The 15,953-nt window shown below is 45.0% G+C and overlaps 1 pseudogene across 1 annotated transcript in view; it reads right to left on the bottom strand.

Moving 5' to 3' along the window:
* LOC308395038 (large ribosomal subunit protein uL4m-like) overlaps positions 1 to 15,953 on the bottom strand; it is a 17,857-nt pseudogene extending 1,904 nt beyond the window's left edge. Inside the window, exons 1-6 of the transcript XR_013974794.1 lie at positions 15,753 to 15,953; positions 4,423 to 4,531; positions 4,112 to 4,218; positions 3,380 to 3,541; positions 1,850 to 1,944; positions 231 to 304 (exon numbers count right to left, since the gene is read on the bottom strand). The product of XR_013974794.1 is annotated as a large ribosomal subunit protein uL4m-like (transcript). The remainder of the gene's footprint in view (positions 1 to 230; positions 305 to 1,849; positions 1,945 to 3,379; positions 3,542 to 4,111; positions 4,219 to 4,422; positions 4,532 to 15,752) is intronic.

Genomic DNA, 15,953 nt, shown 5'->3' with positions numbered 1-15,953 from the left:
GCTTAATTGTTTACTAAATGTTTGAGGTGTGAAATAAACCGCAATTGAGCAAATATGGGTGTGTGTGGTTGGAGGATGTGTTAGTGCGCGCGTGTGTGTGTGCGCGTGAGGGGGGCGCGAACATTTTTCTGTAAAACAAAGGGGGGCCCTTCGAAAAAAGTTTGGGAACCACTGAATTAATCTGCTAAAACTGAGTTAAGAGAGACAAAAATCACTCAGTGTGAACTTACCGATTGCTGGAATGATGTTCACTGTCTTCAAGTTTGCCGTGGCCTGAAGGATGTTTTCAGAAAAGTCTTCACCTCTGAAAGCAACAACAACAACGTGAGCACTGAGCAACAGTGGGCGTCCAGTGGTGGAGATTCAAACAGATTTTAAAGTTGATCATTTCGAGTTCAAAGTTTATTCGCCACATGCAGTGGCAGGTTGCCCTGCAGTGGAATGAACCCGCCCCCTGACCTTACACATACAACACAGACATCACATGGGGATACAAGTCAGAGAACGGTTGCATTACAGAAAAAAACACTGAAATGTACACTACAGTGGGAAAGGTACAAGAGGAAAAAAAGAGACCTCTACTCATGCTGGGCTACAGGAGGACAGCATGAGAACAGGAAACAAAAAAACTCCTCTGCACAGAAAAGCACATAAATGTCCACAGTACAACATTATAGAGCATGTGACCAGTAACAGGGTTGGGTAGGGGATAAGGAGTTCTCCCAGGCAACACAGCAGCCATCCTGCCACTGCGCCGACTCTCCAGTGCGGGCCCAGACCCGCCTCGTGTTCCCAGGAGGCAACAAGCATCGAAGGCGTTGGAAGGGGACAGGGGATGTGTGAGTGCTTATCAGTGTAAGTGTATGTGTGTGCGTGTCCATAGTTCAGCTGAGACAGTGTCCTTCGCCCTATCAGGCTAAATAAACAGTCTGCTAGCCAATCCAGGTGGCCTTGCATGGGATGGGAAGGATAGTCATCACACAGTCGTTATCAGGAAGTTGTTGATTGGCTCCAGCCTTGGGCCTGAGCAGCTGGCGCCGTGGTGTCCATATGTTGAATATTGTTGATTTCTCCTTTATGCGAGCAGCTCCGAATTTCAAGCTATTCTTTAACACTCTGACACTGGTCTCTCGATCTCCCGTTGGAGAGCCGCGAGCCTCCCCATGATGGTATCAAACTTCTGTTCCGTGGTGTTGTCATTCTTTTGATTCTGAGACCCCACAACCCCACAACTTTCGCTCAAGGGTGTCATTTTGAGCAGGCCTCTCTCTGATGTATCCCATCATACGCTCAATGTTGTTATTTTGAGTCTTCACGGCAGCCGTAAGTGTCTCCAAGGTGTTAACCATGCTGCGTTCGTTGTGAGAGGTCGCGCCTCGTCCCATCGCTTCAATTCCAGCAGTCAGCCTTGGGGGGGTTTGAACAGCTGGTTCCGCTCTCTTATTTCTCTGATAAGTCAGGGCCAAGCCAGCTCCGATCAGCAAGAACCCTGTTATCATGGTTCCGAATAGGTAGGTATCTTCAGCGTCCTCGATCGACAGTCCCGCCAGGACTGTCAGGACATCGTGTATCTGGCAGGGAAAGTCCCTCCAGGGCACTCGGGCTCTCCCGAGCCCAGACTTCTCGTTGAGAAAAGGGTGTCAATAGCATTCAGAGACCAGTTGATCAAATCCATAATTCTCTTTTAGGTTTTAGAGAACGACAGTGAGAGATTGTTCGAGGGAAAGTAATACACACGAGACAAGACAAGGATACAAGAGGCTAAGCAAGGAAGATAAGGGTAAGGAGGAGAGGAGAAAAAGTGTGACCGCCTTCGCATTTGTACAGAAGTGCTGCTAAAGATACTCACACATCCACTATTAACACAGACTCTCCCCTGTGTCTGATGAGGTCAAGCAGGTACTGAGAGTCTGGTGTGGGGATGTTCAGAATCAGAATGGGTTTATTGCCAGATGTTGAGGTTTACAACATTAGGAATTTGCTGCGGTGCTTCAGTGCAAACAATAGAATTAAAGTGCTATGTAGAAAGAAAGATATGTGCATGAGATATACATGAGATATATACATGAGAATAAGAATTAAGAGTGCTACGTAGAAAGATATATACATGAGTGCAGGTGGTGATCAGTGCCAGACATGAAATGATGCAGTGACACAGCGTAGGGTCATGTGTTAGTGGCGGGGACAGTCATGTGGTTATTGTTCATGTGTCCAACAGCAGAGGGGAAGAAACTGTTCTTGTGGCGAGAGGTTCTGGTGCGAATGGACCGGAGCCTCCTGCCTGAGGGGAGCAGGTCAAACAGACTGTGTCCAGGGTGAGAAGGGTCAGCTGAGATCCGGGCTGCACGCCGCAGTGTCCTGGAGGTGTACAGGTCCTGCAGAGATGGGAGTCTGCAGCCAATCACCTTCTCAGCAGAGCGCACAACACGCTGCAGTCTCTGTTTGTCCCTGATAGTGGCTCCAGCGTACCACACGGTGATGGAGGAGGTGAGGATGGACTCGATGATTGCAGTGTAGAATTGCATCATCGTCCGTGTTGGCAGGTTGAATTTCTTCAGCTGCCTCAGGAAGTACATCCTCTGCTGGGCTTTCTTGATGACGGAGGTGATGGTGGGCTCCCACTTCAGGTCCTGGGTGATGGTGGTACCCAGGAAGCGGAATGAGTCCACAGAGGTGATGGGGGTGTCAGTCAGGATGATGGGGGGGGAGTGGGGCTGTGTGCTTCCTGAAGTCCACAATAATCTCCACTGTCTTCTGGGCATTCAGCACCAGGTTGTTGTGGCTGCACCAGGACACCAGACGTTCAACCTCCCTCCTGTAGGCAGACTCATCCCCGTCAGAGATGAGCCCAATGACGGTGGTGTCATCTGCGAACTTGATTAGCTTGACAGACTGGTGGGTGGAGGTGCAGCAGTTGGTGTACAGGGAGAAGAGCAGAGGAGAAAGAACACAGCCCTGAGGGGAGCCGGTGCTGATGGTCCGGGAGTCCGAGACATTCTTCCCCAGCCTCACGTGCTGCTTCCTGTCCGTCAGGAAGTCAGTGATCCACCGGCAGATGGGATCAGGCACATTCATCTGGGAAAGCTTGCCTCGGAGATGGTCTGGAAGGATGGTGTTGAAGGCAGAGCTGAAGTCCACAAACAGGATCCTGGCGTAGGTTCCTGGGGAGTCCAGATGCTGCAGGATGAAGTGTAGGGCCATGTTGATGGCGTCGTCTACAGACCTGTTGGCTCTATATGCAAACTGCAGGGGGTCCAGGAGGGGGGCCGTGAGGGTCTTGAGATGGGAGAGAACTAGGCGCTCAAATGACTTCATGACCACAGATGTCAGAGCCACGGGTCTGTAGTCATTTAGTCCAGTGATCCTAGGTTTCTTGGGGACAGGGATTATGGTAGAGGACTTGAAGCAGGCAGGCACATGACATGCCTGCAGTGAGGAGTTGAAGATGCCAGAAAACACTGGGGCCAGCTCGTTTGCACAGTGTCTGAGGGTGGCAGGAGACACACCGTCTGGGCCGGGAGTTCACAATGTGAAGATCATCCTTTGTCAGCTAGCAGTTCAAAAGGGGGGAAAGTATTCAGCTGTCAAGAAATATTACGGATACGTAATAATGTAGTTAAAGTCATCGTGTATCCTATTCTCACATTTGTTATGTGCTCTAATTATAGTGTCACAGATAAAGAAAGGATTTTCTTTCTTTCTTACAAGTTCGTCACTGTCACCAATCTGCTACAAACCAAATACTCTCAAGAAATGATATGAGAACATAAAGGGTGAAGAAATTCTCCATTTAAAACAAGTGGATTTATCTCCTCCCCTCTTTAAGCAAACTTTCTTCTAAGTGGCTAACCACTGCAAACAAAGGGTCTGAACAATAGGTGGGTGCGGCTTCTGTATTCACACGTGTGAGATATCTGTACGGGTTATCGTCTCTGTGACATCATAACAACAGCAATAAGCGCTTGAGATAAGTGGGTGACAAAAACAGCTGCTTGTGGACACCGTCATATGTTACTGCATGTTTTACAACTCTTATTACAGATGTTATGAGCCTCTAACATCACTAGCAGCTGTATTTGCTCTTCACATGAAACAAAGGGGTTTCTCTTACCTGAGCCATCTTGGAGCTCAGCGCCACTTTGAGTCCTTGCACTCGAACTTTCATGGGTAACATGTAGTAGTAACTGGTGGGTCCTCTGGGTCCATGAGACACTCCACCTGAATGAAACACAGAACCAGTCAGACCATACTGGCCTCCAGCATGGGAATCCTTCCAGATCAACTCCACTGAAGGGTGATCATGTTTCTGGGAGTCATGACACAGAGACGAGCATACGCTGGACTATAAAACAGATGTTCATTCAACAGCAGACAGGGAAAAAATGAAAACAGAAGTTTTACAATAAGATCAAAAAGAGGCACCTCCTCTCCAAATGGGTGATCGGATGCTTCCATGCCGAGCTCGTCCACTTCCTTTCTGTTTCCAGGGATTCCAGCTGTACGGGTACAGGGATTTATTGTAGGGGCGGATCTAGAAGGGCGGCATGGGGTGGCCACCCTAAAATGATCTCTTGCCACCTATAGTACCACCCTAGTTTTGCATATGACATTGTTGTTTATTAAAATAAGAGCATTGACACTTTGAGCCATCTATATGGCTAACACTAAATATAAATTCTAAAACTGAATGTATTCCATTGTGTTACACCCCCCCCCCCCCCCCCCCCCCCTTCCACCATTAAGAAATGGTTTAGCCCATAGCGCAGACCGGCTTTATTTCTTGCTTTCAGTAGCAACCAATGCCTATGATTGTGCCAGAGCACATTTTGAATCAACATCATGGGTATTTCAGACTTCACACAGGTGGTTGGTTGCTACACTCTGGAAATGGAAAGAAGGTGAGTCTCCTTAACCCTCTGTGGTCAAGGGACACATATATGTATATATATATATATATATATATATATATATATATATACCCACTGTATGTATGTATGTATGTATATATATATATATATATATATATATACATATATATAACACCCAGCACGCCCCTGCGGGCGGTTTATCCTTCAAGCTCGGGTCCTCTACCAGAGGCCTGGGAGCTTGAGGGTCCTGCGCAGTATCTTAGCTGTTCCCAGGACTGCGCTCTTCTGGACAGAGATCTCCGATGTTATTCCCGGGATCTGCTGGAGCCACTCGCCTAGCTTGGGAGTCACCGCACCTAGTGCTCCGATTACCACGGGGACCACCGTTACCTTCACCCTCCACATCCTCTCGAGCTCTTCTCTGAGCCCTTGGTATTTCTCCAGCTTCTCGTGTTCCTTCTTCCTGATATTGCTGTCATTCGGAACCGCTACATCGATCACTACGGCCGTCTTCTTCTGTTTGTCTACCACCACTATGTCCGGTTGGTTAGCCACCACCATTTTGTCCGTCTGTATCTGGAAGTCCCACAGGATCTTAGCTCGGTCATTCTCCACCACCCTTGGGGGCATCTCCCATTTTGACCTCGGGACTTCTAGGTTATACTCGGCACAGATGTTCCTGTACACTATGCCGGCCACTTGGTTATGGCGTTCCATGTATGCCTTGCCTGCTAGCATCTTGCACCCTGCTGTTATGTGCTGGATTGTCTCTGGGGCATCTTTACACAGCCTGCACCTGGGGTCTTGCCTGGTGTGATAGACCCCAGCCTCTATGGATCTTGTACTCAGAGCTTGTTCTTGTGCTGCCATGATTAGTGCCTCTGTGCTGTCTTTCAGTCCAGCTTTGTCCAGCCACTGGTAGGATTTCTGGATATCAGCCACCTCCTCTATCTGCCGGTGGTACATACCGTGCAGGGGCCTGTCCTTCCATGATGGTTCCTCGTCTCCCTCCTCTTTCTTGGGTTTCTGCTGCCTGAGGTATTCACTGAGCACTCGGTCAGTTGGGGCCATCTTCCCAATGTATTCTTGGATGTTCCTTGTCTCATCCTGGACTGTGGTGCTGACACTCACCAGTCCCCGGCCCCCTTCCTTCCGCTTAGCGTACAGCCTCAGGGTGCTGGACTTGGGGTGAAACCCTCCATGCATGGTCAGGAGCTTTCTTGTCTTTATGTCAGTGGCTTCTATCTCCTCCTTTGGCCAGCCTATTACCCCAGCAGGGTACCTGATCACGGGCAGGGCGTATGTGTTGATGGCCCGGATCTTGTTCTTACCATTCAGCTGACTCCTCAGGACTTGCCTGACCCTCTGCAGGTACTTGGTGGTTGCAGCCTTTCTAGCGGCCTCTTCATGGTTCCCATTTGCCTGCGGGATCCCCAGGTACTTGTAACTGTCCTCTATGTCTGCAATGTTGCCTTCTGGTAGTTCAATCCCCTCAGTTCTGACTACCTTCCCTCTCTTTGTTACCATCCGACTACACTTCTCCAGTCCGAACGACATTCCAATGTCATTGCTGTATAGCCTGGTAGTGTGGATCAGTGAATCGATGTCTCGTTCACTCTTGGCATACAGCTTGATGTCATCCATGTACAGGAGGTGGCTGACAACTGCTCCGTTCCGTAGTCGGTATCCGTAGCCAGTCTTGTTAATGATCTCACTGAGGGGGTTCAGGCCTATGCAGAACAGCAGTGGGGACAGAGCATCTCCTTGGTAGATCCCGCACTTGATGGTAACTTGTGCTATGGGCTTGGAGTTGGCCTCTAGTGTTGTACGCCACATCCCCATTGAGTTCCTGATGAAGGCTCTTAGGGTCCCATTGATCTTGTACAATTCTAGGCATTCCAGTATCCAGCTGTGGGGCATTGAGTCATAGGCCTTCTTGTAATCAATCCAGGCAGTGCACAGGTTGGTCAGTCTGGTCTTGCAGTCTCGGCTGATTGTTCTGTCTACCAGTAGCTGGTGTTTTGCACCTCTGGTATTCTTGCCAATTCCTTTCTGTGTCCCGCTCATGTATTGACCCATGTGCCTGTTCATCTTAGCCGATATGATGCCTGACAGGAGCTTCCATGTAGTACTGAGGCAGGTTATTGGTCGGTAGTTGGAGGGGACCGGTCCCTTCTTGGGGTCCTTGGGGATCAGGACCGTCCGGCCTTCGGTTAGCCATTCCGGGTGTCTCTCGTTAACTAGCAGCTGGTTCATTTGTGCTGCCAGACGCTCGTGGAGTGCAGTCAGCTTCTTCAGCCAGTAGGCGTGAACCATGTCGGGCCCTGGTGCTGTCCAACTCTTCATACTGGAGACCCTTTCTTGGATATCTGCCACTGTGATGGTTACTGGACCCTGTTCAGGGAGGTCGCTGTGGTCTGCCCTCAGATCCTCTAGCCACTGAGCATTGCCGTTATGGGTTGCGTCCTTCTCCCATATGCTCTTCCAGTATTGCTCCGTCTCCAGCCTTGGTGGTGCTGTTCTCTTATTGTTCCCTTGCCACTGAGAGTACACCTTTGCTGGTTCTGTGGAGAACAGCTGGTTATATATATATATATATATATATATATATATATATATATATATATGTATGTATGTATGTATGTATGTATGTGTATATATATATATATATATATATATATATATATATATATATATATATATATATATATATATACTCCGCCTAGGCTGCACTGTCGAGCGCAGATCCACTGAGTGCTCCACACAGACAGCATAGTCAGAAGGAAGAGCGCAGGGCACCTCCCCCACCCTCATTCAGATCTGGCGTTTGGAATTATTTTGGTTTTCATGTGACGTATGACCCTGAAGGTAAGCGAGTCATGGACTAAAGTAAAACAGTATGTTGGATGTGCCATGCAATGCTCAATTACATGGGTGGGAACTAGTGTGTTAGCGCAGTTAGCTCGTTAACGTGTTAGCCGTCTAGCCTCATGCACGGGCGATCGGCGGTAGCTCGTTAACGGAGATTTGCCGTGTTGTGGCGTTAAGGTCATTTCAACGAGATTAACCTGAAAGCACTAGTGGGAACACAACGAATATGACTGCACATTTACGCTGACATCATCCTAGTGCAAAGACAAAAACAACAAGCATGCTACTAACTTTAGCCGAGTCATTTAGACAGCTGTTAGCACATGATTCTCCTTATGCTGCTGAGAATATAGCCCAGAAGAAGCGGATAGTATAGCTTTTATTTTGGAAAGAGACATTTCTCTGTAATAAACTCTCTTTTCCAAAGATGAGTGATTCCTCAATCAGATACAGGGCTTGCAATATCGCTAGCCTGACGTCCTGGGGCTAGCGATTTTTTCAGTCGGGCTACCCTGCCCGTCGGGCTATTGTAGGAAGGAAAAATATATGTCAATGCTTTTGCATTCTTTCAGAAATGTAGCTGGGTAATTATGTTATTGGCATCGGTGAGCCACTGTCAATATGTGACATATTGAAATCGCGTTTGAATTTGCGCTTGTTTTTTTGCTTTCACTTTGCAATTGTGCGAACTGTGTATAGAGAGCGACAGCACTGATCTGTGAGTGATGATAATTTGTGCACCAATTCCTCTGACATCGTCTTATTAATCGTTAGCTTACTATGCAAACATGACAAGTGAAATCTCCCGCAGCAAGCTTAAACATGTGAGAGGTTGATCGCTGAGCTTATGTGAGTGAGTGTGTAAAAGCATTTCAGTTCTGCTGAGCCAAACAAGACAGGTCAGGGTGAAGAAGTGACAGCCAAAGAAAAGCTTACCACAAAACGGAGAAGTTATGACAAATCAGACTATAAGGCAAAAAGAAAGTGCAGCTTTATGGTTTCATGGACAAAATAATTTCTGTGGCTGCAATATGACGAGCTAAATAACCAAGCCTGCACATAAGTGGTCCGCAGGTGCGCATTCGCTGTCAAAATAAAAAACGCGCACAAGGGTTAGGGTTAAATTTAAAAACTGTACTTTTGAGTTAAAATATATATTTATAATTTTAATAAATGACAAATTAAAAAGGCATGAACATTTTTTTTGTATCGAAAAAATATCGAACCGTGACACCAAAGTATCGAACCGAACCGTGAATTTTGTGTATCGTTGCACCCCTAATATATATATATATATATATATATGTGTGTGTGTGTGTGTGTGTGTGTGTGTGTGTGTGTGTGTGTGTGTGTGTGTGTGTATGTCAGGGTCCCTGTGCCTACCCGGTCGGCTCAGTATGGCTACATATGTTTTTGTATTCTTTTTTTTGTTCCTGCTCTCTCCCTTCCCCCCTTTCCCTCCTCCCTCTGCCTGGGCGGAGCTCACCTGTGGGCTCCTGCCCTTGGCCCACGCACCTATGGCTCATCACGAGTGATCCAGCTCCTTTATAAGATGGCAGCTCTGTGTTTCTCGTCGCTGGACCGTTGCCGACCCTCGTCAGTGTAACCCCAGCTCAATTACTTCTAGAGTGCTTTCACAGCGATTTGCCTTACTATCCCTTCGTGTCTCTGTGTACAGATTCCCTGGACCAACCCCTGTGTTACCCGAGCAAGTGGAGTGTGAAGAGGAGTGGACGGAGTGTGTGTGTGTGACTATCGGCAAGACCTAGAGCCTGCGTGTGAGTCCGTTCAGTCGCAGTGTGACAGTGTATACGTATATGTATATATATATATATACGTATACACGTGTGTGTGTTTGTGTGTGTACCAACAATCCTCCTGGCGGTCTTAACAATCCTATTGATTTGTCGCTTCTCATAGGACAGCTGCAGCTGCCAAACCAAGATGTAAAACTTTGTGTCAGGCTGTTTTCAATGGTGCCACAGTAAAAAATTGTGAGGTGAAGTGTGGAGAGTCCTCCTTTTCAGTGTTTCCTCAGGGAGTGGAGACACTTTTGTGCTCTTTTGATAACTGCTGTTGTGTTAATGGAGAAGGACAGGTCATCAGAAAGGTGTACACCCAGGAACTTAGCACTGCTGACCCTTGTCGCGTGTTCAGAATATTGAGGATGAGAACAAAACAATGATGGTCCAGAAGAGTTTGGGTCAAACAATGATTTTAATGAACACACGCGTGGGGAGATGAACACTACACACAATCAGCATCGATCTCCACCTAACAATACACAAGCAGTTTTTATAACATCAGGGTATTCTTACGCCCCCTCATGCGTCAAAGCAGATACATCACATGCATAAGTTTCAAAACCACAAATGTTCTGTTGACAACTTTTGACACATTTGAAAAGAACATTCTCTCCGTCTCCACGCCAGGTGCTTCCTGTAGATGCTTCTTGCTCTCGCTTATCTCTGGAACATCAGACGCACGTCCTACAACAAACTGTCACTTATGCAGGCACAAAATGCAGCTACAAGCAAAATATGTCTGAACTCTTACCTAGAATATGAGTCTACCTCCTGTGTGTGTGTGACCTCAAATGCACTCTGTCTCACCTCGCCAACTAAACTCATGACCTCTTACCAGACGGAAGTCACTCTCATATGTGTAATAATCTAACTGAAACTATATATACGGAATATATTGAATAAATGCTTTAATCAAATGCCACTACTCAAAGCTTAATAAAAAGGATATAAACAGCTAAAAGATAATAATGAGTAACATGGCATATGTGTCTTGTAAGCATGTAGGCAATCCTTCCATAACTCTAAGTCACTTTGCACAATAGATCGTCTGGACCTAGCGCCGGACGAAGCTTCTGACCTTCAATTAACTGACTGAGCTTCAACTCTTTAAAAAGCACAAACTGCAAGGTGTGTATAAAATGGTTATAACTGCACCTGGAATAAAGGTTAATATGGTGCCTGTATGTTTAAACATCTTAAAGCTATCTGTTATATTGTTAATGCAATGTTAATGCTGTAGATTATACTGTAGCAGTAAAATAACTTGTTCAATTCCACAATTCCCTCTCTTGACCTCTTGACCACAAGAGGTCACCATACGTTGTGTTGTGTCACTCCTCGGCCCACTCAGCTGCTTCCATGTCCATCAATGGCATCATGGACATCGGGGTCACCGCCGAGGGGTCCACTGCCCTCGCTCTGACCCTCTCTAGCCGTCCTCTGGCTCAGGGAATGAGACAACAACCTCAGGTGTTGTCTCATTCCCTGAGGTGGTCAACCAGAACACACTTCTTAATAAGCACTCTGTGTATACAATGATTATAGTTCAGTGCTTTCATCAGTATGCAGAATGCTTCGTAACTTTTTTTCCATATATGGTTAGATGTACTGATGTGCTTGTGTCATGTGCGTTAGATGTGAGTTGTCATGTGTCCATCTCCTTTCTCGGCTCGTGTATTGTTTTCTGCCATCTTCCAGTGCGGATAGCGTGATGAGCAGAGCCGTTGCCAGTAGTAAGACGCCAGTTTCCACCTGAGAACACTTCATGCTTGAGGTTGGTCACACCCAAATGCATCAGTGAGCCTAAAGTTGGTCAGTGGCTGGAGAGAATGAGAGTGCTAGCTGAGCTCAATCAGCACTCCTCCCTCACCACTGAACCCACTGACACCGGTGAGATACTCCTTACACTTGTGAATCTCTAGTGGTCTGTGTCATGGTCCTGGGTCGTGCGACCCAGTGTTTTGTGTTTAGTCTATTTTGATGTTTATTGTTTGTTAGGTTCATTAAGTTATTCCAGCTCATTTGTAATTATATTACCCTTGTATTAAGCCTCCCTTGCCCTTCATGTGTTTATGTCTGTGTATCTTGTGTTGTCAAGTTCATGCTGTCACTTCTGTCATCTTCCCCTGTACTCCGTATCCCTGGTTCGTGCGTCTACCTGTCATGAGTCATGTGTGCGTGGTTATGTTTAGTTCATGTCATGTCTAATCTCCATGTTTCCTGTTTTACTTTGAAAGTCTGTATTCAATGTCAGTGTATTTAGTTTCACCTCTCCTGTCCTGTTGTTAGGTTCATGTGTGTCAGCTGTGCTCCCATGTGTGGCCACTTCCCCTGATCATCCCTCATGTGTATTTAGTCTCGGTGTTTCATGCAGTCTGTGTCGCGTCGTCTGTGTTCCCACCCTCCATGTTGTCACAGCCAGTCTTTTGTATTCATAGTTATGATTTCCTGTGTCTTCATAGTTTATCCTGGTATCACTTTCCCAGTTTAGTTATAGTTTAGTTTTGTCACTGCGCTTCTGCCTTGTTTGCACTCCTTGTCTTCAGCCACAATAAAGGCTCGCTTTTCGTTCAACTCAGTTTTGTGTCCACGCCTGTGTCTGCACCTGAGTCCTCCACACACTCTCCACACGGTCTGCCACTGCGACCGTGACAGTCTGGGCTTCAAGCTCCACTTCCTTGCAGTGACTCTGATGAATCCAAAATGGTCTCTCTGCAATTCTACAGGCTTGAGCAACCTTAAGCTTAACCTCACATCATAACTGACTAAGGTGCCTCTTCGTATTAATATTATGTCATTATTAATGTTATTATCTTTTTATATAACAGCAATGGGACATTACAATATTTTATTAGTATATTACAATATACTACTATACTACTAATATACAATAGTTTATTATAATATTTTATTTATATTTCATTTTGTATCCAGCAAGGGCTTCGGGTGATCTGCAATTTCACCCTTTCCCAAGCTGGAGACATTTTCCTTTTCACATAAATCACTTCATTGTCATGGAACTCCCTGAGTTATTCCTCAACTTCAAGCTTTAAGTGTGTTAACTTCACACTATTCTAATACTTATGAAAGTAGCAAGCTGATTTTCATTGCATATGTTTGTGTTCTTAGCCAGGTTTAATCAATGTCTGTGCATTAATCTTCATGAGCTCTCTTAAGGTTAATGCATTTTCTGTTTGTGTGTGTGATTTTGTATATGTTGCTTTTGCAGTGTTTCAGACTCCTTCACAATTTTCCCACTTAATCAGACAGTTTTCTCTTCCCCAAGGTTGCTAACCTAAATTTTGATTTCCCACCTTAAATAACAGCATTCCTTGTCTTCAGCCAGGAGTGAGAGCTCTCATGTCAGAATTAGTGACACCAGTGATGTTCACCTATAAATTTCTTCCGACCGCTGCATGTGGAAAATTGGTCCAGGTCTGCTTTGCGCCTGAAAATAACAAAACTGAGACATTTTCATTATTATCATCAGTGCTTAACCGACCCACTTCTCTCCCACCCGCCAGAAATAACAATTCATGTCATGTATATAAGTGTAAGCGTGTCTTCATTGCATTTATGTTATGTGTTCATATTAATGTTGAGTGTAATGTTGAGTTTCTTCATTGCATATGTATTTTATAATAAGGTTTAATTCATGCATCTTTACACTGAGCTGTGGATTCAAACTGTCTCACTTCTGATTCTTTCCAAAAAATAATTTCACATGTAACAATTTGTGTATGTGTGTTTTCTATTCATTAATGTAATTGTTAGTTAGTTCCTCTCATTATTTTTACCTTCTTCTTTTTTTTTTTTTTTACCTCTTTGTTGTGATGTGGTGGACAATTCTAAACCTCCACGAATTCAGTCACCATTGTCAATCCAGTCATATCCTGTACTCTCTCACTCGAACTCGTCCGGGCTTGACCTCTCACTCACATGGCAAATCTGAAAATCAGTGTCCAGTGCTTTCCAACAGTTATTTATCCCACTGTTCTTACCAACCTGTAATTCACAGTGCATGTTGCATCACGTGCTTCCTTACATGCTGCTGCTGGAGTCGTCAGTGTAATAGTTCAGTTGCACTGTCTTTTTGCCTGCTGTTAATTATTCAAGTACACGGTGTTCTGTCTGTCTTCATCGGGAGATTGTCTGTCCTTTAAGCTTCTTCTCAGGATTGGGACAGAATGAGAGGTCAAGCTGTAAAAAATTTTAAGCCAAAGACTGGCCTGTTTTCATCGCAATTCTGTTAATCTATCCTTTTGCGCTGTACTCATGTTTTCAGGTTGAGAAGAGTCCACCTGTACTGACACACTAAAACATGTGATTAATATCCTTTTTTATTACTTTTTCTTAAGACAATCCTTCTAAGTCTTTCTCCCTGGTCTCACACTACACACATCAGCCAGTTTCCTTTTATGGGCATGCAAAGTTCCTGTCACACACACTACTTCCTGTCACACACACAGCCACACAGACTCATATTTTCTGTTTCTCTCCTTCCTGTTTCTTCAGGATAATCAAACTCTTATTTTTTGTATTTACAGTCTATAAACCCTCTGTAATTCTGCTAAGTCTTGATCTAAAAACAATGCACCCTTATTTCACACACACACACACACACACACTTTTAAATATACTAAGTTCTTTGTTGAATGTTGCCATTGTGTTTCTTAAATTTGTACAGTCTTAGTTCAAGCAGTAGGCTCAAAGCCATTCCTTTGATCCTGACCACCTCTCCAACCACTCTGTGCTGGGGGAGGTTTTATTGTAGATACATCCTATCTGAAAGATCTGTTTCTTTTGATGTAAGCTTCCTGGGTTTACGACCCTTTGGTCAGCAGGAGGTCTGACACACACACACACACACACACACACACACACACACACACACACACACACACACACACACATTCTTACAGAAGTTCACACATATACATAAAATACTTTGTCTTAGAACCAAGGGGGCGTGGCTTTGTTCTGACGTGTTTTGTGTGAACTGTCTCTCAATAAAAGGTAGCAGGAGGAGGTCAGATCTGGGGGTCATTTTCGTGGTGGACACAGACGAGGCCTCCCTTGCGCAAATAATCGATCGATCGACTGTCTTGTTTTCTTCATGATGAATAAGTCTCTAGAATTAGCGGGGCTTGTGGAAACACAGACCCAACATTCATCACAGTCTTCAGCGTACTTAGCAGATCTCTTTCAGACCTCAGGACAATTAACAGTTTTTGTTGTTTGTTTTTCCACACATATCACCATTCTTTAGGTCAGTTTTGTAGCATCATCCACACAATAGTTTCCTCAGCATTTTGCATCCTTCCCTAAACTTCGCCGTCCCACACACACTTTTCTCTCAGACTTCCTCTGTTCACACACTCTGCTATGAACCCGTGTAGTGTGATTATTATTTATTTATTATTTAGTACGACTCGCACAGAATCATTCAAACCCAGTACTCACAACATTCACACACTTAGAATCCCTCAAAATATACTTTCCTTCAGAATCAGAAAGAGCAAGTGAAAGAAAAACAATTGAAACCTCTAATAATTCTCACATCACACACAAAAATGGAAAAAATAAAACACACCAGCATTTATTGCTGAAGAGAGGTTACTATTGAAAGGAATATATTGATCTTAGGTATGTACATTGCACTCAGTATACAGGATGGGCCATTTATATGGATACACCATAATAAAATGGGAATGGTTGGTGATATTAAAGTCCTGTTTATGGCACATTAGTATATGTGAGGGGGCAAACTCCTCAAGATGGGTGGTGACCATGGTGGCCATTTAGAAGTCGGCCATCTTGGATACAACTTTTGTTTCTTCAATAGGAAGAGGGCCATGTGACACATCACACTTATTGGTAATGTCACAAGAAAAACAATGGTGTGCTTGGATTCAACGTAACTTTATTCTTGATGTAGATAGCATCAGCCAGCAGCACAGGCCCTACTGTGCTGTAGATGGCCTCTAGCAACAGAAGCACAGGCCCTGGTGTAATGTAGTTTTTTTTTTTTAATTAATCCTTTATTTATCCAGGTAACAAATCTCATTGAGATTAAAAATCTCATTTCCCAGAGAGACCTGGCATCATGGCAACAAAAGTCACATACCACATTGGTATATAACATTTAAAACGAATACAATATCCCATACAAACGTGTAAAATATACAATAACAATAATAGCCTCTACCAACAGCAGCTCAGTCCCTTGTGTACTGTAGATGGATTCAGCCTGCAGCACAGGCCATGGTTTACTGCAGATGGCATCAGCTAACAGATCAGGCCCTGGTGTGCTTTGGACGTCATCTGCCTGCAGCACAGGCCCTGGTTTGCTTTTGATGTCATCAACCAGCAGCACAGGCCCTGGTGTAATGTAGCTTTCCTCAGCCAT

This window comes from Rhamphochromis sp. 'chilingali' (genome assembly GCF_963969265.1).
Source record: "Rhamphochromis sp. 'chilingali' genome assembly, chromosome: 4".
Taxonomy (NCBI): domain Eukaryota; kingdom Metazoa; phylum Chordata; class Actinopteri; order Cichliformes; family Cichlidae; genus Rhamphochromis; species Rhamphochromis sp. 'chilingali'.
The sequence above is the reverse complement of the archived record's forward strand: the minus strand, read 5'-3'. Positions and strand labels throughout refer to the sequence as shown.